The sequence below is a fragment of the Lonchura striata genome, chromosome 12, assembly GCF_050655825.1.
Source record: "Lonchura striata isolate lonStrDom1 chromosome 12, ASM5065582v1, whole genome shotgun sequence".
In the NCBI taxonomy this organism is placed as follows: domain Eukaryota; kingdom Metazoa; phylum Chordata; class Aves; order Passeriformes; family Estrildidae; genus Lonchura; species Lonchura striata.
In genome coordinates, this window is record NC_140714.1 from 21,460,847 (window position 1) to 21,485,922 (window position 25,076).

At 51.2% G+C, this 25,076-nt stretch overlaps 2 pseudogenes across 1 annotated transcript; both read right to left on the bottom strand.

Moving 5' to 3' along the window:
* Nucleotides 1–323: 323 nt before the first annotated feature.
* Nucleotides 324–5,808, bottom strand: LOC146766323 (uncharacterized; annotated as a pseudogene).
* Nucleotides 5,809–6,363: 555 nt separating this feature from the next.
* Nucleotides 6,364–15,519, bottom strand: LOC144247007 (EF-hand and coiled-coil domain-containing protein 1-like; annotated as a pseudogene). The gene is made up of 2 exons (XR_014958203.1): nucleotides 14,934–15,519; nucleotides 6,364–13,654 (listed from the first exon to the last, which is right to left on the bottom strand). The product of XR_014958203.1 is annotated as an EF-hand and coiled-coil domain-containing protein 1-like (transcript).
* Nucleotides 15,520–25,076: the final 9,557 nt, after the last annotated feature.

The window sequence follows — 25,076 nt, forward strand, 5'->3', positions numbered from 1 at the left end:
AGCCTGCTGTGACCTCAGGCTGGAGATGCCTGGGCGAGTGGGATCTGCCTTCTTTGGAAAGGAGCTCATCCTGCCCAGCAGCTCTGTCCAAGGGCTGTGACACAGTCCCAGCCCAGCTGATCTCACAACTCGGGGCATGAAGGGATGGACAGCAGCCCGGCCAAGAAGGACTTGGGGCTGCTGCCTGATGAGAGGCTGGACATGAGCCAGCCATGTGCATCCAAAGCACAGTGCCCAGCAGGTTGAGGGAGGTGATTGCACCGCTCTGCTCTGGTGAGACTCCACCTGGAGTACTGTGGAAGATGTTTCATATTGCTGGCTGGGGATCTATGTACAAATCAGGAACGGGGCAGGACTGCTGAGGAACACAAATCGACCTGTTTCTTTTCTAGCATCAGTCTCATTACATGGTTGTGACAATGGGCAGATGCCAGCAGCTCACATCCCTGGCAGCAGACAAAGAACTTAATGTTACAACGTACTTTGAAAGTTTTTTGACCTGTCATACAAAGCAAAAGTATAGTGACAATAGATTTATCCAATCAGTATAAGCACCACGTACCTTTGCTTAAAAAAATGCTTGCTTCTTTCCAATACAATACCTACTTGCATTTTAAGCCTTAAAACCCAGTGCACAGAGCTCCATTAGTAAGCTTAGAACTTCCTACTATCTTGCTAGATATACTTTTCTGTAGCTTAGGGAGTTATTCTAGCCAAGTGTTAATACACAGAGCATTGTTCTATTCGTCCTTACTTTTCTATTTCTTATTTAATTTTTCTGCTGTTCTGTGGTTCTGTGACTCAAAACACACTCAAGCTAAGAAAGCCTCTGCAGATTTCATGACATGGGAAGGTTTGAATGATTCCACATGCTCATGGATAGCCAGGTTTGTCTTCCACAAGTGAATTGTCCATGTGGCAGCTATGTCTTTTCCTTTGGGGGTTTTATCATAAAAGCACAGAAAACTAACAAGCTAAGCATAAGCTTAAGGGATGCAATGAGTGCAACATATCACTAAAGGCATTGGTTCTGTTTTTGTAGTGTGTGTTGCAGGTGACCATAGTTTTTGCAGTTGGCAAGTAAAAATTTTCAGCTAAAGAACTAGCTGTGTTTCAGTGCTGTGAGCAAGCAAGGTGGCAGCTTGATCCTGGCCTGGATTCCTTCATGGGACTGTCTTAATGCTTCTTTTCTGTGGTTGTACTAGTCATGGAGTGACATGAGGAGTATACACAGTAACGGCTGACTGTAGTTCAATACAAAAATTGAATACAGTTTGTCTTGCTCCAGTCTTTTGAGAAGACTCTTTTCCCTCCAGTCTTGAAAGTAACATTTCTTGGTGCAGAACTGTTTTTTGATGACTTTTGTAGTCTTTGGCCATGGTCTGAAGAGCCGCTAGCCTTAAGTGACATGCTGGGCATTAAACCTGAGGCTTTGTGCAGGACACAGCATGGGGGCGGTTTCTCTGTGAAGGCTTTGGGGTTTATTTTTAAAGTCTTTAAAGGAGAAGGAAAATCTTTTCAGAGGCTTTGTACCAGGCATTAGATTTGGATTGGCATTATAGGCAGTGTCTTTGAGGTAGAGTAATTGTAAATTGACTTCACTCTTCAATGCTTCACTGTGAGAAGAGTGGTAACAGGAGAAGTTACTCTGGGGGATGTTTGGGATAAAGCATAAGAAGACAGGTGTGGAAGGACAAGAGATTTCCTAATAAGTTGTTGGTGTCTTTGGTACCAGGGCAAAAACACAAAAACACTGTGGAAACCCAATATAGAGAGAAAGGCACCCCCATACAAAATGTTCAGTACCCCCTTTTATACACAAGTGGGTATCACAGAACAGAATGACAAAAGCGGTGCTGAAGTTTCATGCTTGTTATCCTCCTAACCTGAAAAGGCCTTGCAAGGATGTCTTTGGATTTTCAGATGCATTTTTTGATGGAGAATAGAGCCTTAGCTCCAGGCTTGAGCATTTGATTTGACTTTATTTTTGCAATTGTTAGTAGGGGCTGTTTTTGTCTAAAGTAGTATCATTCCTGACACTGGTAACAGGGCATACAGTAGTTCCACTGTTGGGTGGGTATGCTGCCAGGGTTGTGCCCAGCATGGCTGGAGGACCTCCATGGAATCAGTTCTTTGTCACCTGTGGTTCAGTCAAATCAACCTGGCGTCTCTGCTGATGGTGCTCACGCCACTCCAAGGAGGTTGAGATGTCACATTCCCTCCTTAGATTCTCTCGCAGTGTTTAGAACTGTGTGCTGCGGGACCTCCCCCGGGATTGGCTCCTTGTCATCTGTGGTTCGATGAAAGAAGCTTGGCGTCCTTGCTGAAGGTGCTCACTCCTCCTTGGGGAGGCATGGATGCCCTGTTCAGTCTGTCTGTCATAGCATTCCATCCTCCTTGGATTCTCCATCAGGGGCAGCGTGCTGCAGAACCTCCGTGGGGTTCGGCTCCTTGTCATCTGTGGTTCTCTGTAAGAAAGCCGGCGCCTCTGCTGTTCCTCCCTGAAGAGGCACGGATGTACCAGTAATGCCTTAGAGCTCGTCCCTCATCGCGTTCCATCTCCCTTAGATACTCCGTCAATTTTTGGCTGGAAGATCTGTGTGACCTCTGCCGGGATCGTCTCCTTATTGCCCTCGGTTCTATGAAAGAAACCTGGTATTCTTGCTGACGGAGCTTACGCCGCCTTGAGGGGGCACGGACTTGCCGTTGGGTCCTTTGGCCCTTGTCACGAGCAGTGTTCTGAGCCCTGCTCTGCCGCTGTCTCCTGCTGCTTGAGTGGCTGTAGCCCTGGGCCTGCTGGACCCTGGTGCGGCCATTGTGATGCCTCCTTGGATACCTGCTTTGGCTCTTCTCTTGGGCCCTACCACGGCAGCTGCCACTGCGGCTGCCACCACGGCTACCACTACAGCTTCTGCTGCAAGACTTGTGGTGCTGTCGTCCTGGAGAATGATGCTGACATCCTTCTGTAGAGCGGGACCCAGCTCGCTCTCCTTGAATATGGCTGGCAGAGCTGACGGACTCCTCCATAGAGTGCACCTCAGAGTTACTGTCTCTCACCTTGTGGAATGTATGTGGGAAAGGTGACTGGCGTATCAGGCCTTCCACTCTTCTGTGGAACCACTCCACCATGCAGTAATAACAGAAAGGGCGCCAATGCCAGCTCACGGAGGCTCAGTCATTAATGCCAGCTCAGCAGATTGAGCACCTTTGGTTCTCAGAAGCACCTGGACGTGCAGCCCGGGACACCTGGATGGTGCTGGCAGCAGGGAAGAGGTGCTGCTTTCTGCCAGGTCTTCCTCTGAGGCTATTTTGCCCTGCAAACCAAAGAGATAAGCTGGTGTGGTCCCTGGTGCAGATGACACAGTCTGCAGCCAGCAGCAAAGCTACTGAAGTTGAGCATTAAAGAACTGCCCACTCTGCCTCAGCACAGCACTTGGGCTGCCACCAATGCCAGGGACCATCCTGGGTCAGATGAGAAACACTTGAGTGTCTTGGCATCTTCTAGCTCTTGAGGCAAGATGGTAACTGACCTCTCTGATATGTGCAGGCAGGAGCTGGGACACTGGGAGAGGAATTCCTGGCCTCTCAGCAGCTGCAGACAGAGCCTGAGTGCATGGCAGATTGGGACCAGCACCCTAGGCCCTGTCAGGACCCTTGTCCAGCAAATCTTCTCTGTGCCTTCAGAAAGCAGACAATGGGATGGAGGCCCTTTTTCTTCCCCCACATTCAGATGTCTGTACCCAGTGGAGGAGGCCAGACACTGTGGCCTTTTGGGGCTTCCCCAAGCATCCAGAAGGCTTGTTGTCGCAGGTGTCACAATGACTCCGCGGTGACTACATGGGGCTTTCAGGTTCCACACCCAGAAGACACAAACTCCAGCCCTAAGAAATGAAAACTTCTAAGGCAGCTCATCTCACATGGCTGCTCCACTCAAGCAACATCCTAATGCCATATTTTTAATATAAATTCACAGGTTACACTGATGATACTCAGCCCTATGTTCTGTTTTAGAAATAAACCAACGCAAGGCATTTCTTACTTCTCAGTCTACTTTGCAGGTCAAAAGAGGTGACACTCCACTGGAGCAGTCTGTTCAGTGTGCAGCTCCCCACATAAGTAAAGATGGACATTCTGGAGTGTCCAGTAAGGGTTCAGAAGGATGATGAAGGGTCCACGAAGACAGGCTAGGAGTGCTGCCTCCAGGCTGCTCAATCTGGAGAAGACTCTATAGGGGATCTTTTCCAATGTATACCAATAACTGAAGGGAAGGTACAAAGAAGCCACTCTTTTCAGGGGTGTCCAGAACACAGAACGTCTCTCAGAATATTGGGGAACTTTTTTTTACTGTGAGGGTGACCAAGCACTGTCAGGGTGCTTGTGAACTCTCCCTCCTTGGAGATGATACTCAAAAGCTGTCTGGCTATGGTCACAGGCTAGTCAGCAGTGCTTCCTGGCAGAAACCTGATGGCCCCAGTGTCCCTGCTGCCTTCTTCTGTGGTTCTGGGCTCACAGCTGGGCTCTCCTCATGATTCCTTCTCATTTGCTTTTCTCTCTGTGTTTGACCTTAAGTGCTGTGGGACCTCCCCTGAAATGGGCTCTCTGTTGCCTTTCATTCCCTGGAGGAAACTCAGTTCTCCATTACTGTTTCTTGTGCCTCCCATAATAAGCTGGCACTGGCTCTTCTGGGTTTAGAGTTCAGCCCTCATCATGGAGTGAAACCAATTAAAGTGCCACAGCTTGTCTCAGTCTTGGTAGGTAAACAAACTGTTGTTCACGTAAGTCTGATAAGCCCAGCTGAAGTAGTCTTTCATTAGCTTCAGCAAAGACGCTACTTTCATTCCGCAACTTCCGTGTACTCTCAGTCGAAAACAAAGCACGAGACTGGCACTGGTTGCACAGCATAGTAGACGATTCAAAGCATAGCATTGTTGTAGTAGATAGGGACAGGCGAACGGAAGATTTCGGGATGTGACGGAAAGAAAGACCCCCATCCCCCTCTCACCCTGCAACATGTTATCCATTACCCCAAAGAATGTAACCACACCTAACCCAGTAGTCTTCCACTCCTGACTAACCCTAGAGACCCTGCCAACCCCCCCCTGACGTAGCAGAGTCCCCCAAGACTATTTAAACCCATGAGATAAGATAATAAAGGCTTTCAACCGTCCACCACATTGGTGTCCTGTGTGTGTTGTTAGCCCGAGTGGCCCAGGGGAGACTGGGCTGCCGTGCTGTTCCTTGCAACCAGATCGCCGTTGTCTCCCATGAAGGCAACATAACTGGTGCCGAAACCTGGGAAAGATTAGCTCGGGTAGCGGGAGTCGCCTGGACAAGAGCAGCGGCCAGACCGGTGAAACCGTGTTCTCGGTGAGGGACACGTCCCCGGACCCGTGATCGTCATGGACGCCATCGCCAGGGTCGTAAGTGAGGTTCATAAGCAATGGGGAATTGAGTGTAAGCTCAAAGACTTTTATCTTGCTATAACAAGGCTGCTTGAGCTTGGGGCAATTGAACGCCCTGTGGATGTTTTGCATCCGGAGATATGGGAAAAATGCACAGCCATACTGGCCGAGGACACGAAATCCTCAGGCAGCGGCAAATGCCTTAAGGTGTGGGGCAAAGTAGAGAAAGCCCTACGCAAAGCAATAGAAGAGCAGGAGGCATGGAGCGCAGCGCGTACGTGTTTATTGGTTACACCCAAGCTAGGCGTAGGGGAGGCAACGCAAACCGCCCCTGAGGGTGATCCGCCCGGGAGCGGGGATCCGGGGGGGCCCGGCACGTCGCCCCCCTCCCCGGGCCGGGGCCCGGGGCCCCCCGCGGAAACCTCCCAAAAATCCGCAGCTTCCCTGTCCGCCCCGCCACCGCCGGTCGGTGGCCCGCTGCCGGAGGTGCAGCAGCGCGCAGAGTTCTTTTGGCAGAGGCGGGGGAAGCCAGAGGCGCGGAGGCCACGGCTTGGGAGGAGATCCTACCCACGCCGCCCCCGTATCCCTTTGAAAATGGCACCGGCAGCCAAGGGGAGGGGCGGGGCGCGGGCAGTCTCGGCACGAAGAGCCCAGAGGTGCGGAGTTTGACTAATGCGCGTGTGCGGGAGAAAGAGGAGGAGAGCGGCAGAGGGCTCGGGGCCAATCGGCAGCCGCGCCTGACGCCGCCATGTAAGGGAGAAACCCCCCCCTGCAGGAGGCAGGGCGAGCCCGGGGGGTGGCAGCGGCGCCACCCCCGGGGGGAGGAGCGGGGTCGGAGCCGCACAAAACGGCACCGAGCCCCGGAAGTGCGCTGGCATTCGACTTCCGACTCGGAGTCCAGCAGCAGCTCTGGCAGCCCGGAAGAGCTGACGGAAGCCAGTTGGGAGTCTGAAATAGAGGGAACAGAGCCAACACAATTTAAAACAAAATCAAGTAAAGCTTTAAGCTGCACCGAAAAGCAGCCACAATACGAACCAGCCCAGTTTACCGACTGGGGAGAAATAAAAATAGCCTGTGCTGAATGGTCCCCAGCGGCTGCCTTACAAGCCTTCCCGGTGAGGATCACCGGCCCGGAAGGCAGCCAGCAGAGGGTATATACCCCGGTAAACCCAAAAGATGTACAGTCAATTGTCAAAGCCATTGCAGAAAAAGGAATCAATTCAGCCATGGTCTCCACATTAATCGATAGTCTTTTTAGTAATGACGACCTGCTTCCCTTTGATATTGAGCGAATAGGTCGCATGATACTTGATGGTGCGGGAATGATTGTGTTTAGACAGGAATGGGAGGATAATTGTACAAAGCTATTAGCCCAAGCATCTGGCGCGAGGCAGCCACTACGCGGATCAACTTTATCCAGGCTTATGGGAAAGCACGATGATATGATCACGCCTCAGCAACAAGCCACACAGATGCGGGCTGAGGAGGTCAGGGCGACCACTCGGGCTGCTAGGGAGGCTATTCGTGCTGCCTCCCGGGTCGTAGCCAAGCCGTCGCCGTGGTCCACCGTGAGGCAAGCAGAGAGCGAAAGCTTCACGCAGTTTGTGGATCGCCTGCAGGCAGCGATAGACTCCTCTACCCTGCCGGCAGAGGCAAAGGGCCCCGTGGTAGCTGACTGCTTGCGCCAGCAGTGCAACTCTGTCACCAAAGATATCTTACGTTCCCTGCCAGCCGGAGCCAGCCTGGCTGACATGATCAGACATGTAGTGAGGGAAGAACACCTGACACCCATTCAGGCAGCCATACACACCCTGACCAGTGCCATGGCGTGTTTCAAGTGTGGTGAAGCAGGTCACATCGCGGTGAGCTGTCCCCACCCGGCATGGCAGCCCGCCGCGGCGCCTCCACCCCAAACACGCCCGAGAGGAGCCTGTTGGGGCTGCGGGAGGAAAGGACATCTGGCCAAAGAATGCAGGTCCCAGCCCCAGGGAAACGGGAGAGGGAGGGGGCGTGCGAGCCGCACTCAGCCTCCTCCCGCCGCGAATGCAAGGCGGCCCATCTATGCCAACCCCCAGTGGGGCAGGGCGCCCTTATACCCCATACCCCCACAGGAGGCAGCCAGCTTCGTACCCTCACCAGCGAATTTCGCAACACAGCCTGCGGTACCTTCGTACCCACTACCACCGCAAGCAGCGCCCATGCCGCAGGGTCAGCAGGGGACGCCCCAGAACGGGACCCCTGGGTGGCCCTGGCCATGAAAATAGGGAAGGAGCCCCCGAAGGTGTGGGGGACGTGCCGCCTTTATGGCAGTCAAGACCCCCATGTCATAGGGCTTCAGTTTTGGGCAGACACAGGAGCAGACTGCTCGATTTTTCCCCAAGCACTGTGGCCCCGACACTGGCAATGCAAAGAAGTCCCCCCAGTGAACAGAGTGAGAGGGCCGTCCCGGACTTAAAAATCACCAGACCCCATATGGGTCGAGCAGTGGCCCCTGCCAAAGCCTCAGATGGCAGCCTTGCTAGAACTGGTCGACCTCGAGCTGCAAAAGGGTCACATAGAGCCCTCCACCAGCCCGTGGAACACCCCTGTGTTATATACTAGAAGCTACCTTTCTAACCCCAAACGAAACCAAACCGAACCTGACTAACTCCTGTTGACTTTGTTATGATGTTAAACCCCCTTTCTACGAAGGCATTGCTTTAGACACCCCCTTCAGTTACTCCACAGCCAGTGCCCCCCACCAGTGCAGATGGGACACTCCCCGCAGAGGAATCACCCTGAGTCAAATCACAGGACAAGGCAAATGTTTTGGCAATGCAACTTTAGCAAAGCAGAAAGGCAACTTCTGCACTAAAGTTGTCAAGCCCAACAGAAAGACCAATAAGTGGGTGGTCCCATCCGCATCTGGGATGTGGGTTTGCCAGCGATCCGGAGTGAGTCCTTGTGTGTTCCTTGCCAAATTTATTGACTCTATTGACTTCTGTGTCCAAGTTCTGATTGTTCCTAGGGTCCTGTACCACTCAGATGAAGAAGTGTACCACCTTTTTGAAGAACCTGACAGACTCCACAAAAGAGAAATAATCACAGGTATAACTATCGCAATGCTGCTCGGCCTGGGAGCAGCTGGTACAGCCACAGGTGTCTCAGCCATCGCAACCCAACAGCACGGACTCTCTCAGCTGCAAATGACCATCGATGAAGACCTGCAGAGGATCGAGAAATCCATCTCCTATCTAGAAAAATCAGTCTCTTCGCTTTCAGAAGTAGTTTTACAGAATAAGCGAGGACTGGACCTCTTGTTCATGCAACAAGGAGGACTGTGTGCAGCTTTGAAAGAGGAATGCTGCTTTTATGCAGATCATACGGGAGTCGTTAAAGACTCCATGGCAGAACTCCGAGATAGACTGGCTCAGAGAAAGAGAGACAGGGAAACCCAGCAGAGCTGGTTCGAATCCTAGTTCAATCAATCACCTTGCCTCACCACTTTAATTTCCGCCCTGGTAGGTCCACTGGCAATACTGCTTTTAACTGTTACCATAAAACCATGCCTGCTGAACAAGCTAGTCTCGTTTGTTCAGGCCCATCTAGAATGGGCGAACATTCTGTTCGTGGGCCAGCAACAAATGCTGTAAACCAAAAACTGCGAATACAGTCAGTTGCAAAAGCCTTCAAAACTCACCTTGCGAGATTTACTCAGGTTTACCAAACCCTTTTTTTCCTCACCAAGTTACAAGTTTGTACCTCACTCCAGTGCCTATATCTACGACTACCTCATTTTATTTATGAAAAGGAGGGGGGAGATGCAGTAGATAGGGACAGGCGAACGGAAGATTTCGGGAATTTCGGGATGTGACGGAAAGAAAGACCCCCATCCCCCTCTCACCCTGCAACATGTTATCCATTACCCCAAAGAATGTAACCACACCTAATCCAGTAGTTTTCAACTCCTGACTAACCCTAGAGACCCTACCAACCCCTCCTGACGTAGCAGAGTCCCCCAAGACTATTTAAACCCATGAGATAAGATAATAAAGGCTTTCGACCGTCCACCACATTGGTGTCCTGCGTGTGTCGTTAGCCTGAGTGGCCCAGGGGAGACTGGGCTGCCGTGCTGTTCCTTGCAACCAGGTCGCTGTTGTCTTCCATGAAGGCAACAGTATTTTATGACCTCCTTCACTGATCTATGTAATTACTGTGCTGCTGATTAATGCAGCAACATAAACCTTCTGTCAACATCTCTGTTATGAAGTTTATTTCGATTCTAAATGACCTCACTTTTTATTTCTTACACTGGGATCAAGAATATGGTTGTTAAATTATTCTATTCTCTCCAAGGCTTTTAAAGAGAAAAAGAATATGGACACTTGATTTAGTAATCCATTTCTAAACCACCTTCAATGTAGTATAGAATACAGAACGAACTCATATTTGGCAAGAACAATTCTTGTCAAATCAATCCAATTTCCTTTTCTGACACGGCAAATGGCTCAATGGTTGAAAAAAGCAGTAGATGTGACATTTTCACTGTAGTAATAGTTCAATGTAAGGTGTTTTTATAAACAATACTTAGAAATCATAGGGTTCTCTTAGAATACATGGATGGTGTCACCTTGTGCTGCAGCAGAACTTTGGGGGGGGGGGGGAAGGGAGATTAGGGAATAGTGGTTAATTATTTGCCCTCTGGGAATAATTCCTGGGCATTGCATAAAAATGGGACTTGCCTGACTTCCTAAACTGTCCTGTCATCAGGCACTGGCAATTACACACTTTTTATACAATACCAATGGTAAATATGCAATTTCTTGTGTCGTCTTTTTCCTCTGAAATGAATTGAGCTCAAGCTTTTCAGGAAGGAATTTACTGAAATTTACCTTTAAAGTTGAGCTGACTCACTAACTTGACCGGGAGTTAAAAAATAAAAGCTGAAAGACAGTCCAGACAGAAACCTGACACATGGATCAGAGCAGGAAGATCAGGATGGGCACCTGAAGAAAAGAACAATGAACTATTTGATCAACCAGGCTGGTTTAGGAACCCAATGATGTGACAGGGCCAGTTCAAACCCTGGCACAGGAACCTGTGCACTCAGAAAAAGTTCATGTTTAAGTCATACAGATTTGCAGGAATATGAATCTGGAATATGAAATCAAGAATAGCTGATTTTAATTACACACTCCAATTTAGGACAATGTTTAATCACTTGCAGGTATTTAAACACCTTCTTGCCTGAATGCAAACTGTTGTTTCCTGCATTAGGGATTATAACTTCAGGTCATGGTTGGGATTTCAGATCTAAATGATAGCAAACAGGTCTCAGATGAAGGTCTAGAAGAGAGATTTAGATGCTAAAAGAGCTTTGAACATCTAAGCCTAAAGGAAGAAAGCATTTCCTTTATAAATATGAAACTATAAACAGGAGCAGTGTGTAAAGCTCATATACTGGACTCATTCTTGAATATGATTCTCTCTGGAAGAAACTGGACTTTAGCTGGAGGAAACCTGTGGCTCACCAAGCCAGTAAAGGTGAATTCTCAGGAGAGATACCTGCAATTGTCAATGCTTTCTGCAGGACACCCAAATCTCCCCCGTTCCTCTCCAGCACTACCTTGCAGCATTAGCTCTTGCCAAATCCAGACCCTGCTCACAAACTCTGTGTGGCACCTGGCAAGGGAGAAAACTGCTCACCGGAGTGGTGACTGAAACCCAGCCAGACTTTAACAGTACACATAAGAGCAACTGAAACACAAGCTGACTTAAACCAACAGGATGAGTGACATTCTGGCCAAGGGACAGGCAGAGCCTGTGGGCTCCCAGCTGTCCCTCCCTCTCCACACCTCAGCCAGCCCATCTCTTCCCCTCACCAAGCACTCCCAGCAGCTCACCCGACCCACAGCCATGGATGTCAGCTCCTGCACATCAGGAGAAAGGGATTGTCTCTGAGCAGGAGGCCTTTGGGCTGCCTGAGCAGCAGGGTGGGCAAGCAGAGGGAGTGGGACAAGCTGGGACAGCCAGGGCTGTGTGGGGCAGAGCTGCTGCTGAACCCTTTCCCCACCCTAACACACAGCTCTGCACTGCTCATTCACCATTTTCTGCCACTTGGGACACCTCTGTGCCACGCTGGGAACACGTGGAGCGATGGGATTCCATGTGTTATGGAATATGAGCACAGGCATGCAAGACACAATTATCATCATGCATCTCTAAGTTAAATTGTTTACACCAAGAGCTGTTTCACTGGATGGGGAGGTGCAGCTGCTTTGTGGCCAACAGAGAACCTCAAAGGCTGGAAGCTGGCCTGGGCCTCTGCTCAATGTGCTACAGGGCTAAAAAAGGGGTGTACTTCCTAAATGGTCAGTCCAGCACCACTCCTGAGCTTGACAATCACTTTAAACGAGCATGCCATATTTAAAACTAAGTATTATAAATGAAGGTTATTGTACAAGGAGCATATCATTTACATTTCTAAACTCACACTCTTTGTTTTGATGTAACCCACAAAGTTCCTGCTCTGCAAGGCCAGTGGACATAGTTTATTGCCTTTAAACCTGATCCAAGGTGATCTTTTTTATCCTTCACTGTACTTTGGAAAAGCAATTCCACGGGACAAGAACTCATCTTAAATCTTTGGTGCTCATGCCAAGGAGAACGTGACAGCCCTGACAAGCTGTGTGATCCCTTGTAGCACCAGGAGTTGTGTCATTCGTCCTTGACAGCCATCTTGAACATCACGTGTCCTCGCAATGGCTTTTAAATCCTACAGATGTTTAAAGAAATGCTTCTATTTTCTTTGATCTTCTCCAACCATGCAAGTATTAACATACACAATGCTGACAGAAAGACACTGGATAAAATGGTTATTTTTAGAATTTCCTCACTTCATTAAACAATACAGCAGCTATGATGCCACAAATAACACACTATGAATTCTTCTTATAAGCAAACAGAGGAAGTGTGTGTTTAGGAAAAGGCAAGGACTTCAGAAGATGCAATTCATTAAACTACTAGATTTAGTACTGTAAGTAAAAATATATCTATAAATATGGTTTTGCTTTGGGTTAGTGAGAAGATAAACTAGATTTTATTCCATAGGTCAGTCTGAAACTTGGGCAGAAATGTCTTAACACTTAATAACCATCAGTGAGTCCGAGTTTTGTCGGAGATAAAAAGCAACAAAAGCACGTGACTATTAAATTAATGACCAACTTTCTGACTTCTGGAAGGATTTGTTGATGCTATTACAAAAGTGGGGTTTAGTTGGCTCTAGTGTTTTTCCTTTGAGATTCCCACTCTGTTAATTTTATGGGTTTAGGAACCTTTCAGCTCCTCTATTGCCTATTCTGTCAGCAAAGAAGCAATGAAGTCACAGCAAGTTTCAAAACACTGGCCAGAAGTTGTCCTTGTGTGCTTTTCCCCAATTCCGAGGACAAGTGGAAGAGCTTTCTATGAAATGGAGGGTCAGCCATCTGATTACAGCTGGCTTGGGATGGGACCTAAGGACCAGGAAATGCAGTGAAAAAAGGAAGTGTGTTGGAAATGGTTTCTGAAGAACTGTCAGCAATTTGCTTTGGGGCTTTCTTGAAGCATTACCATGTTGAGTTCTTGTGCTGTGTGTCTTGAGGAGTAATTTCAGCTCTCTGTAGATCAGTACCCTGACTTTGGCCTGGAAGACTCCCAGGTCTCCTGAAGACTCCTACCAAGAAAATGGATGAGCAGCTTCTAATTTCCCCCAGGCTAGATTTTACAAGGTGATTTGGAGACATCTAATAAGCCCCAACCAGTGATTCTCAAACTCACTTGTGTCCCAGCACAGTGATTTTATAGGCACTTTGTCAGACTCCAACCTACCTGTAGTGCTGCAGTTGTGATTCCAGCTGCTGGATGTATATTTGCAGATGTGGCACCTCGTTAGCTCTCACTTCCAGCTCCTTCACTTTGCCAAGACTGTTCAGGACAGCGTGTCTGGCCTCTTCCACCTTCCTCCTCATCTCTGCCTGCTCCCTCTTCAGGTTAAGGTTGCAGTCTTCCAGGCTGACCAGAGCTTCCTGAGAGCTCTTCAGCTCCTTCTCCAGCTCCTGATTGGACCTGATGGCTTCTTCAATCTGCCCATCCCTGGAGCTCCGGATGAGCTCCATCTCCTCCAGGACACTTTGGAGGCACTTGGTCTGGGAGTGCTTCTGTGTTAATGGTCTCTTACCCCCTATGAAGCAGGATCCTTCTTCTGTATGGCTGGCATGGCTCTTCCGCAGCCCCACCTGCAATGACCAGGAGCACAAAGCAGGGAGAAAATGATAGGTTTTAATTAAGACTGAAAGTAGCTGGATTGGGCTTTGTTGGCTTTTTTTTTTTTTTTTTTTTTTTTTTTTTTTTTTAAAATCACATAGAGTTGATCAGCAACTAAAGCTACTTGACATTTGCCAAATACAAAAACAAGGAAACAATCTCTGGAAAGTAGTTTTTAATACCTAGCTATACATTCAATTTTCAAACTACTCACTATCATGTTATTGCACAAGTTTCTGTATAGCTTTAATGTCATCACTATGGTCTGTACTCAGGAGTCAAGAAGTCTGCTGAAAAAGATTTCCAATGAAGTTGTGTTCAGAAGAAGAGAGCAGGGAGCAGCTGGGGGTGTTCTGGAGCTCTCCTCTGTTGTTTTCATTCTTCCTGGAACCTCAGACTGGTGACTTCATGGCTGCTGCTGATTTCCTTTCCCTTTTTTAAAAACAAATAGTGGAAGTGTCTTTGACCTGCCTTGCTGGACATTGTGAAGAGAACTGTCATCTACTGCAAGTGGAAGTGTCACAGGTGGAGCAGGATTTTGTGAGTGCTGTGTGAGTATCAAATCAGAGCTGGTCAGAGCTGCCAGAACAATCGGTCCACGCTGCCCTTCCCTGCTCTGCCTGTTCCACGCTGTTTCATGCCAGAGTAATGGAACTGCTGTTAAGTGTGTCACTCGAGCCAGGACAGCAGAACCAGCAGAAGCCAGCCCCGGAATTAATGGTGCCCCAGAATATTCATCAGCCTGCCTGCAGAACTGGCTCCAACTCTGAACTCTTGTGACCACACTCTGAAGAAAACATCCTTCTGATATTTCTTGTAGGCACTTCTGACTCAGACACTGCATCTGCTTGTGCACGTAAGAATCCGAAAGTTCTTACTTTAGGAAAAACCCTGCGGTGGTGCACATCCAGCATATGCTATCAGCACATCCTGACGGCACATGCAGTAGAAGAAGCAGCAGCATTGTACACGTGGGTTTGTTTAGCTGAGCTCCCCTACACTTTTAAACAGAGTGCTCACCACAACTATAGCTAATGGCACACCGGTGCCATACCTTGCTCCTTAAAGCCTCCCTGTAACTCAACTTTGCAAAGCAAAGTTAATGCCGAGGCAGAACAGGCAACCGCGGTCTCGGTGCGGCAGTGGAGGGGCTATAAGCACCGACTTTCCGAGAGCAGCATCTCTCCCGAAGCACTCGGGCCCGGCCGAGCCGCCCCCGGGAGGCCGGTGCAGAAGCCGGCCCGGACTCACCTGCAGCGCCAGGCACCGCGCCCCGCTGCTCTGCAGGGCGGCGCGCAGGTCCTCCCGCAGCTCCCGCAGGTGCCGCTCTCCTCCCGCAGCCTGGCGATGCGCTCCTCGGCCGCTCCAGCGCCACCATCTCCTCGCAGCGCTCTGGGCAGCGGGGCCCCGGCGGCCGCCGCTCGGCGGGGGCTGCGCAGGCGGATCGGGGTCTCGATGTGCTCGCTCTCCCGGCCCGGCGGCAGCCGCGGCCCCGCGCGGGTGCTGAAGTGGCCGCAGAGCCGCGCGTGGAACTGGCGGAAGGTGAGCTCGGCCGAGAGCCCGTCCCACAGCCCCGCGCACTCCTCGGGCTCCGCCGCCTCCTCCAGCCCCAGCACCCGGCACAGCGTGCGGCAGTCCTCGCCGGGGATGCGGCCCGCCCCGGCGCGGTCCAGGCGGTGGGAGATCTCCTGCGGGTGCTGGTCCAGGCCGGTGGCCAGCACGGCGATCTCGTTCTCCACGCCGCGCTCCAGCCCGTAGTGGTAGGCAGGGCGCTGCCCAGCCACTGCGTGCGCCGGGCCGGCCGCCCGTAGGGGTCCCAGCCCTCCGGCGGCTCCATCGCCCCGCCCGGCCCGCGGCGCTGCCCGAGCATCCCGAGCGCCCGCCCGGCCGAGCGCTCGGCCCCGGCCCGCGGCGGGGCGGGACGGGCGGGGCGGGGCCGCCGCCGCTCCAGCGCCGCTCGCCGAGCGAGCGCCCGGCTCGCCCCGCAGCGGAGCCGCGTCCGCCTTTGTCCGGCACGGAAAGGGATTCCGGCAAAGCGGCCCGGTGCCGCCCCGCTCCGTTTGTCTGCCAGGCCCGCGACCCAAGTGCCTCTCTCATTTCTTAACTCCTTCCTCCCTTCTGCTTTCTCTTTAACGCAAGCAAGACAGCAGCATCGCACAATCCACTTGGACAAGTAAAGCTCGTGAACGAGTCAGTGCTTCCACTAAATTAAAAACCCAATGTGCTTGAAAGCCGACCTTCTGTGCGCTCAGACCTCCTCAGCTCTGTCAATGAGGTGACTTTATGGTGCTGCTGTGTGGCTTTACAGAGGTCTGGGATAGAGAAGAGTAAGCGTTAAACTCGCTCAAAGGAGCTGCCCAAAGCAGTGACTTTAGTCTCTCTTTGTCTGGGGAGTAGGACTGGCCTTGTGGAACATAGGCAGCAGCACAAGCAGGGATCCTCCACCAGCAGGGACATTCCACAAGCCAGGACGGGCAACAGAGACGACTGTGGCACCAGAGGGGATTGTGCCACCAGAGGGGACTGTGGCACCAGCTGTGCCCCGCTACCATGAACAGGGTAACAGGCTGCATTAACAGCCCAGCAAGACATCATGAGGAGCCAGGTTTGGGGACCATCCAAGGAGTACTGTCAAGAGCAAATAGTTTGAATGTTCTCTGTAGGACAAAATAAGAGCACACCAAACCAGCTGATACGTGAGCAAAGTGAATTCAAGTTCATTTAAAGCACTGCTCAATTAAGGGCTGGGTTTCTTTTGAGGGAACTGATGCTAAGAAATATTTTCTTTCATATGGTGGGGTTTCTCTGTAAACAGGCTTTGATGGGAAGTTTCTGACCCCATTTGGTTTGTCTCTTTTAAGATAAATCGAGAACCTGAGTAGCTTTGTTGAGGAATGAAGAATTGTTTGTAGCTCAGTTTTTTCACAGGAAGAGCCTTACATTTTAGCACAGGAGTGTTATGTGTAATAAATATAATTCGCGCCATTCCTTGTATGAAATATGTAATATTGGATACTTGTTAAATCATGCCCGTCGTATTAGTTCCCCCCCACCCCTTACAGGCGACACTAGATGTATATTGGAAACTGATTTACAAGTAAAAGGATGTAGCTCAGCCAGGAGATGGGCCATGTCTGAGTTCCAGGTGTTGATCATGGGTGCTGATTGTCCGAGATAGATATCGTGGAAATCCTCAGACAGATCCATGTGAATGCAGCCTTCCCGTAAACTCTCATCAAGAATTCAACTACTCCGGACATTAAAAAAAGAAAATCTTATTAACCTATAGACTCTGAATAGAAGAAAAGACTAACTGCTGAAATCTTGGCCTCAGGTGGAATTTTCCCTATAAAAACCGTTTGTGCCAGGATAGAGGTGTGTGGGCATAGGAGGAAACCTCTGCTGAGGCTGACTCCTTGTTGCACACCCAGGGTCGATCCCGGGCTCGGCTCTGTCCTTTCCGTGTGGCTGACTAGATAGAATTTGACCGCAAATAAAATGATTTTTATTTTTAATCTGGCTGAATAAATTCTCATTTATAACAGGAGGAAGGTAAGGTGAAGGTTTGAAAGCTTTCCTCTTGTTATGAATAAGTTCATTAGCCGAAGGAAGTTAAAGAATGTGAGGTTAAATGTGTTAATTAAGACTGTTATTACTTGTTAAACCCCCATTGATGTCTCCCTTATATCTCTCCATGTTGTGCCCCTTTCACTGTATCCCTGCATCCCTGTTGCGATTATCGGGTACTGCCTCCGCTGCTCCACAGGATGGCGACCAGAGCACTTCCAGGGATATGCAAATTGAGGACAGTGATCAAAAATTCCGAAAAACCCCTAAAGACGACGAGCCAACTTAAGACTTGAACAACGAACTGACTTTGACAATCGGGAAGGAGTTCTTCTATCCTACCAGCACTACAAATCGTACCTGGAGCGTCACCATACCTTAAGTAGAGCCAACCCCGAGTAAAAACCCTAGCCAACGAGCCAAGAAGCGTCTTCCTAGGCACGCCCGCGAGGACAGAGGCCCCAGTTCTGCTGCACAGCAAAACTGACTACCTCCTCCTCTGCGTCGCCACAGGGAGCAGCGGCGGTGTGCGCGCCCCCTCGGGCCCCCGCCCAGAGCTGGCCACTCGAATAAAGGCATTCAAAAGGAGCTGGTCTCCTTGCCCATTCATTTCACCCTCCTGGAATGAGACATTCTCAGAGGAGTCTGTGAGGAGAAGTCCCCTCAAGAGAGGCTAGGGCTGTTTGCCTCCTCTGCAGGCTCGGTATTCTGGGAGTTCCACAAGCCTCAGCTGCCACTGTATTTTCCTCTGAATATTTCTTGTTGTGCAGTACACAGGGAGAATATTTTGTGCTAGATTCCCCTCTGGAATGGCTTTGAGGGAAATCTCAGTAATTCTGGTGATTTTTATGTCCAGATGAACTTTTTATGAATAATAGGGAAAAGGAAAGATGTACTATGGAAAATTAATTGCTCAAAATGTGAGTGGCCCAACCACACTAAAAACAAAGTCTAAACTGAAGAATTTTTTTTTATTTATTTTTGCCTGATAAGAGGGTTAAAACATGCATTGCTAATAAAGTCTTTAAGAGATGCAGCCAGCAGCCAACTGTATGAAAACTGAAGTGGTAAAGGATGAGACAGGACAGGGAAGAAACTTCAGCCCTTCCTGCTGAAGGTAGAAGAGTAGAAAAAGTGACTCCGGCTGTTGACCATAGCTAAGGTGTGCTATTTGTAAAGGAGAGCAGGTGCCCCAAGCTGTTGGTAGCCCGTGCCCTGCCGTGGCTGGCCCAATTCCGGTCCTAGCTGGACCAGGGTGGTGGGCTCGGTGGGGGGAGGAGGTGGGGGGATCTCGGGAAGCTTCCGCATCACAGCCGGACTGGGGGACCGTGGGGCAGGCACGGAGTGCTGGGGCTCTGCTTTCTTGGGCAACTGCTGCTGCTCAGGCCATGTCTGACTGCTGCCAACTCAATGATCTCTGGGCTCCCTGGGGGCGAGGGGGAGTCACTCATTCTCGGCCAGGATGCTGGAGCTGCAGCAGCGCTGCTGTGAAGAGAGCAGTGGCTGAGGCCCCAGCTGCCAGTGGCACACAGGGACCCTCCTGCACAGCAGGGCCCAGAGCTGGCAAGGCTCCCCAGCACGGCTGGAGCGGCTGGCACACCTTGGCCCAGCTGCACAGCTGCCCCTCGAGGCCCCGGCGAGCAGGGGACGGCTCTGGGCAGCTCCCTGGCCAGGAGCGGGCCCCCGAGCGCCTCTGCCTTTCAGGGGCAATCTCGTCCCCGCTCTTTCTCCTGCCCACCTTGCTGTGCCTCTGCCCTGTGCCCCTGGGGCTGCTCCTGGCCAGGCAGCCTCAGGGGGAGCCAGCACTGGCTGCAGCCCCAGCGGCCCCCCAGGACAAGGCCCAGCAATGGAGAGGCCAAGGAAAGCACTGGGCAGCAGCAGAACCCTCAGCAGAGTTCTTTGGACAGCCATGGACTGCCCACAACTCCACTGCAGCCTCACTGGGAATCTTCCATGACTATCAGCAGCCTTTGAAGATGCTGGAGGGTAGAAATCTGCAACAACTTACTGTTTCTTTTCCTTCCACCATCGGAACCCAACACAGCACAGGACCATAGAAAGTGGCACAGTGATCAGTGTCACCACCTTGCCTATCATGCAGGACTTGCACACATCCTGGGGGCAGAAAACTCTTGGGGTGCTCGTTGCATTCTGGGCATTTGTTCTGGACTTGCCAAACATTTCTGTGGGAGCAATGGGGAGCGTGAGCCCGCGCTGTGCTGCACTGCTGAGCTGGCAGCACGGCGCATACGCCCAGGACGTTCTCTGTTTGCCCAGAGCTGGGGCCTGCAGGCACCTTGCCGCCCCTTGGCACAGGCTGTGCCCCCCAACAAAGCCCAGCAGGCCGGCAGGAGAGCCCGGGGCCAGCGCAGCTGCTTGGGCCGTCGCTGCTTGGAGGGACAGGGGCCAAACCCATCCCTGAGCAGCCCCTGCCAGCCCTGGCCCTCCCTGCCCCGGGACAGCTCCCCCAGCCCCAGGGGATATAGTCAGGCCCTCAGAAATTGATAGATTTAAAAGATTTGATCAGAGTACATGTCTGTCTGGTTCCTTGGCAGTGTTTTCAGATCTTCAGACCATCCAAGTGAGTTTGTAAAATCTTTCAGTAATTCTCTCCCCTTTAGTTTCATATTCTAGTTGAAACATGATCAGCACCTGGTGTTTTGTTATTTATTGCATGTATTTTGATTGCCTCTATAATCTCTTGAAATTCTTCCACAAAAGGCTCAGCTTCTTAGGGAACAACCATTTATTGTTTGACGATTTCCATTTGTGTTCTTTCTCAGACTTACTCAGGTGTACTTGATATGTCTGTAAAATCACCTCCGATTCCTGGCGTGTGTATCCTGCTCCCATTCTCCAGCACACCGGGTAACCCTGAGAGGAGGTGTTTGCACTGTCTGTCCTGGCAGGACGGCTGTGCTGACTTCTATGGATCTCACAGCAGCGCAGAAAGGAAAAGGGGAGCAGTGCAGCAACGCTGCTGAGTCAGCCCCTGATGTTTTAGTGACTCCTTCCTACCCCTGAGGCGGGGACTCCTCAGAGCACACACTGACTGCACTGGCTGCCTCCCAGCTCAGCCTCCTCTGGCCAAAAGAAATGCTAACCCATTGCTGCAATGCATGACTTACAATTCAAGGGAGCACACAATTCACTTGGTAATTTTACCATATAATGGAAGCTGTAGATTTGCTCATCAATGTCCCCTGCCTTACTCTGTTCTTAAAACCACCAGGAATGCATTGAAAGATGTGTTGGATGTTTACTTGCAATACTTCACTGTCATGTTTCATCAATAAGCTTTAAGGTCCCAACTGCACCTTGCTGACCTTATGAAAATAACTCAAGTCTAAGAAGTATTTGCTACTGGAAAATTATTGTTCTCACATTGAATACTCATCACCACTGCTGCTGCTGAGAGAAAGGAAATAAATTCTGAGATTGCACACTCTGCTTTTAAAGCTAGGAAGTATTAGGATACAGACCTCATTCACAACACAGGATGCAAAATACTCATTACCTCTTATTTACTCAGTTTGAATTGTACTAACTGTAAACACATTGTACTCTTTAGTCATGGGCAATTTTATACATTCCTCCCTAATATCCCAGCCTTTACTGAACTTATCTTCTTAACATGTCTACAAAGAAAGCTTCCAACTTCACTGAGAGAAATAGTAAAGAAGATAAGCAACCCTCAGTATTTTGGGGAGCGATTTAAAGTGCAAGAGCTTGATTTGCTAACACCTTTAATATCAAACATCTTTCTAGGCCCAGCTCCTATTAACTTAAATTGCAGCTGCATAGTTCAGCTCTTGTCTAAATCAGACCATACAATTTCATGATAGTTAATCAGAAAATGAGTAATACATGCACAGAAGCTGCAGGGAGAACTGAACTGTCCAGCAGCACACATTCCTCTGGGATAGAAAGTGGAACAGCATTGCTGAGGTACTGATAAATAAAACACGAGCTGAATAAATAGTGCAAAAAGTGCTCCTATGGTAAAGAGAACGTCCTGTAAAAGTTTACTCGCTTAGAATAAATGAGAACTGGCTAACTTCGGAAATACCACCTAAATTAAAGCTGGGTAAACTTTTAGCCCATGTCCCTGGCTGGACAGCAAACTGATCTTCTGATAAGGATTTAAGGATCTTTTAAGGATCTCCAACATGCATGTGACCTTCCTGAAACCCATTCTCCTCATGCATACGTGTACCACGCTTCTGTCATAGGTAAGGACAAGCAGATCCTTCACACATGGAGCATCACTCATACAAGGAAAGGGTGGGACAATTGGGTTTTTTCAGCCTGGAGAAGCTTTAGGGTGACTTAATTGTGGCCTTCCAGTACCTTAAGGAATTGACAAAAAAGATGGGGAGAGGCTATTTGCAAGGGCCTGGGGTTACAAGAAAAGGGAGGGTGGCTTCAAACTGAAAGAGAGGGGTTTGAGATTAGATGTTAAGAAGAAATTCCTCCCTGTGAGGGTGGAGAGGCCCTGGCACAGGTGCCCAGAGCAGCTGTGGCTGCCCCTGGATCCCTGGCAGTGCCCAAGGCCAGCGTGGACACTGGGGCTGGGAGCAGCCTGGGACTCTGGAAGGTGCCCAGGGCGGAGACGGGAGTCGGTGATTTAAGGCCCCTTCTGACGGAAACCATTCTGAGATGCTGTGGTAATGAATGAACAGTTTCTCAGCGTAGCTGCTAGCACTAGTGTGTCCGGGGAACATGAAGGGGGCCAGGAAGGCCAATGGCACCTGGCTTGTTCCAGCACTGCTGCGGCAGCAGGACCAGGGCAGTGACCGTCCCTCCGTGCTGGGCTCAGCTGAAGCCACGCTTCGAGCCCTGTGTTCAGCTTTGAAACCACGACATAACAGACATTGAGGTGCTGGAGCCTGGCCGGGGAAGGGGAAGGCTCTGGAGCACGACTCCTACGAGACACTTGGGGTCAGGCCCGGAGAAAAGGACGTTTTTCAAACAGCCGGCGCCCAGCCATGGGCGCCACGTGAGTTCCCCCGAGGGAGGGCGGCGCGGCCCCAGGGGTGGAGGGCGGGGGAGACCGTGCCCAGCCCCCGAGCCATCCTGCTCAGCCCCTGAGCCATCCTGCCCAGCCCCTGAGCCATCCTGCCCGGCCCCCGAGCCATCCTGCCCAGCCCCTGAGCCATCCTGCCCGGCCCCCGAGCCATCCTGCCCAGCCCCTGAGCCATCCTGCTCAGCCCCCAAGCCATCCTGCCCAGCCCCTGAGCCATCCTGCCCAGCCCCTGAGCCATCCTGCTCTGCCTGGCCCAGCCCAGCCCTGCCCTGCCCTGCCCGGCCCCACCGGTGGCAGCATGGCTCCCCCCGCGCCCGGGGCGCTGCCTCTCCTCCTCCTGAAGCAATGCGTGGAATAAATAAATAGACTCCACAACTCAATGTAGTTATGAAGTGGGTATGTATGACAGCGCCCGGCACAAGTGAGATAGCTCTCCAAAATCTTGTGCTCAAAGCGGGAGTTTGTCTCACAATTTTATTCACAAAGGTGTTCCATATGCAATACATTACACAACTTTTCTATGCATATTCAACCCCTGGCCCCGCCTGTCTTCGCCTCTCATGCTAAATAGGTCCACGCCCTTCTGGGCATGCGTGGTTTTCTCTGGTGGTCTTTATGGGGATTTCTGGTGGTCTTCTGAGGCTGAAGCCATAGTCTTCCTCTGCATTGAACTTTTGAACTCTTCTCCTCTGCGCATGAGCTTTTGGTCTTCTGCTCTGTTATCTGGATAAGTCCATCATCCTTGACAGAGGGCCTCCTTATCTGAGTTCTTTGCATTCCTGGTCTTCTCTGGTATTTGTCTTTTTGCAAGAAGCTTTAAAGAATTTTTTCCTATGTCTTTTGCGCCATGGCAGAGGTTTCTTAAAATTCAACACATGATTCTACAAACATGATACATTCACTTTTGATACATTCATTTTGTTAGCTCAAGTGATCTCTGGAAGATCTCTTATTTCACTCCTCCTCCTGCACCTCGCATCTCTTATTTCACTCCTCCTCCTGCACCTCGCTGCCTCCTCCAAGCTCAACACCCCAAGGTGCTGCTCCCTTTCACCTGCGGCGCCCGCGTCAACTTCACGCTAGAGGCCAGCGAGGGTTGCTACCCTTGGTGAGTGCGGGTGCCGCCGCCCTTGTCCGTTCTCCCCCGCCGGCACCTGCGGCGGCTCCCGGCCCGCGGCGGGGCCTGACGGCTCCCAGGCAGCCGGGCCCTCTCCCACCGCTCCCACCTCACTGCCGGCGGGTTTGGGCGGCCCAGCAGTGCGGGAGCAGGCATGGAGATCACCCCGAAGGGGAAAGGTTGTTTGTTCTCTGCAGCAGGGGTTCAACCCGCTGGAGGGGGGCAGTGTCTGCAGGCCGGGCCCTGAGCAGGAGGTCCCTGCTTGTAAAGGAAGCTTCCCGCCATGGCTCCGTGCCCGACATGTGCCTCTCACTGCTGTGCACCCACCCACACACCCACACATATTCACCTGCCTCTCTCTGTACCTCACACACCCAGCTGCTGCTCTCTGTACCCCACACACACACTGCCCCTGCTGCTCCAGGTACCGTGCCCACTGTGCCTCCACACCCGCACTGCTCACCCTGCCGCCCCGCACTCCCGCAGTGCCACCACACACATGGCCACAGTCCCAGGTGTGCGGGGACAGTGCCCAAATTGCTGCTGCTGTGGAAATACCCCTTCCCTTGCTGTGCTCAGTCATGAAATACCCCTTCTCTTGCTGTGCTCAGTAATTGAAATACCCCTTCTCTCACTGTGCTTAATCGTGAAATACCCCTTCTCTTGCTGTGCTCAGTCATTAAATCCCCCTTCTCTCACTGTGCTCAGTCGTGAAATACCCCTTCTCTTGCTGTGCTCAGTCATGAAATACACCTTTTCTTGCTGTGCTCAGTCATGAAATACCCCTTCTCTTGCTGTGCTTGGTAATGAAATACCCCTTCTCTTGCTGTGCTTGGTAATGAAATACCCCTTCTCTTGCTGTGCTTGGTAATGAAGGTCCTGCCAGCTTTGAGCTCAGGCTGTGGACATAAAGGAGTCATAGCTAAGTCGGGAGCCTCTCACCACTGCTGCAGGTGTAGGTAACAGCACCCTTAAGACTCCACCTGGGAACAGTGAAGTGGAGTTTCAAAAGTGAAAGCTGTCCCAGTTTTCTCAGTGTTGAGCACGTGGGATGTATTCCAGGAACTTCTGCCTGGGAACCCCCTTCCTGCCTGGCACAGCGGGGAGGACTGGGTAGTGTTGAGTCTGAGGCTGAAGCCAAATCCCACAGCATGGGCAAATTTAGAAAGCTCATGGTACTCTTCATGTTAAGTGTTGCCAACTTGTTGTCCTTTCTTTCTGGGACTTGTTGTCCCAGAGCCCCGTGGTTCCAGAGCACCACCATGCCCGGGCAGGCAGTCCTGGAGCACAACTGCTGCGGCAGCAGTGGCAGTGGCAGCAGTGCTGCTCACAGTGGGACACTGGTGGCAGCGAGAGCGGCGGGACTGGCACAGGGCGAGGCACCATGGCCCTTGCTCTGCACCTCCTCCTCCTGCTGCTCCTGGCCGTGGGCCTGCCTGCCAGGGATGCCAGGGCTGCTCCACTGCAAGCGCGGGGAGCAGGTGAGCCGGCAGCCTGGCTGCCCTTTCCTGGGACAGCGCTCCCTGCTCCCTGGGAAGCGCTGGGGATGGATTTCCCATGGGCTTTAGGGAGGGTTTCCTCTGTGGGAGGGAGAGAGCCACCACGGGCTCTGGCTGCCCTAGTTTCCACTCCAGGGATGTTGCACAGGGCAAGAAAATTGTGTGGAGAGTGGCCAGGAGCCAGC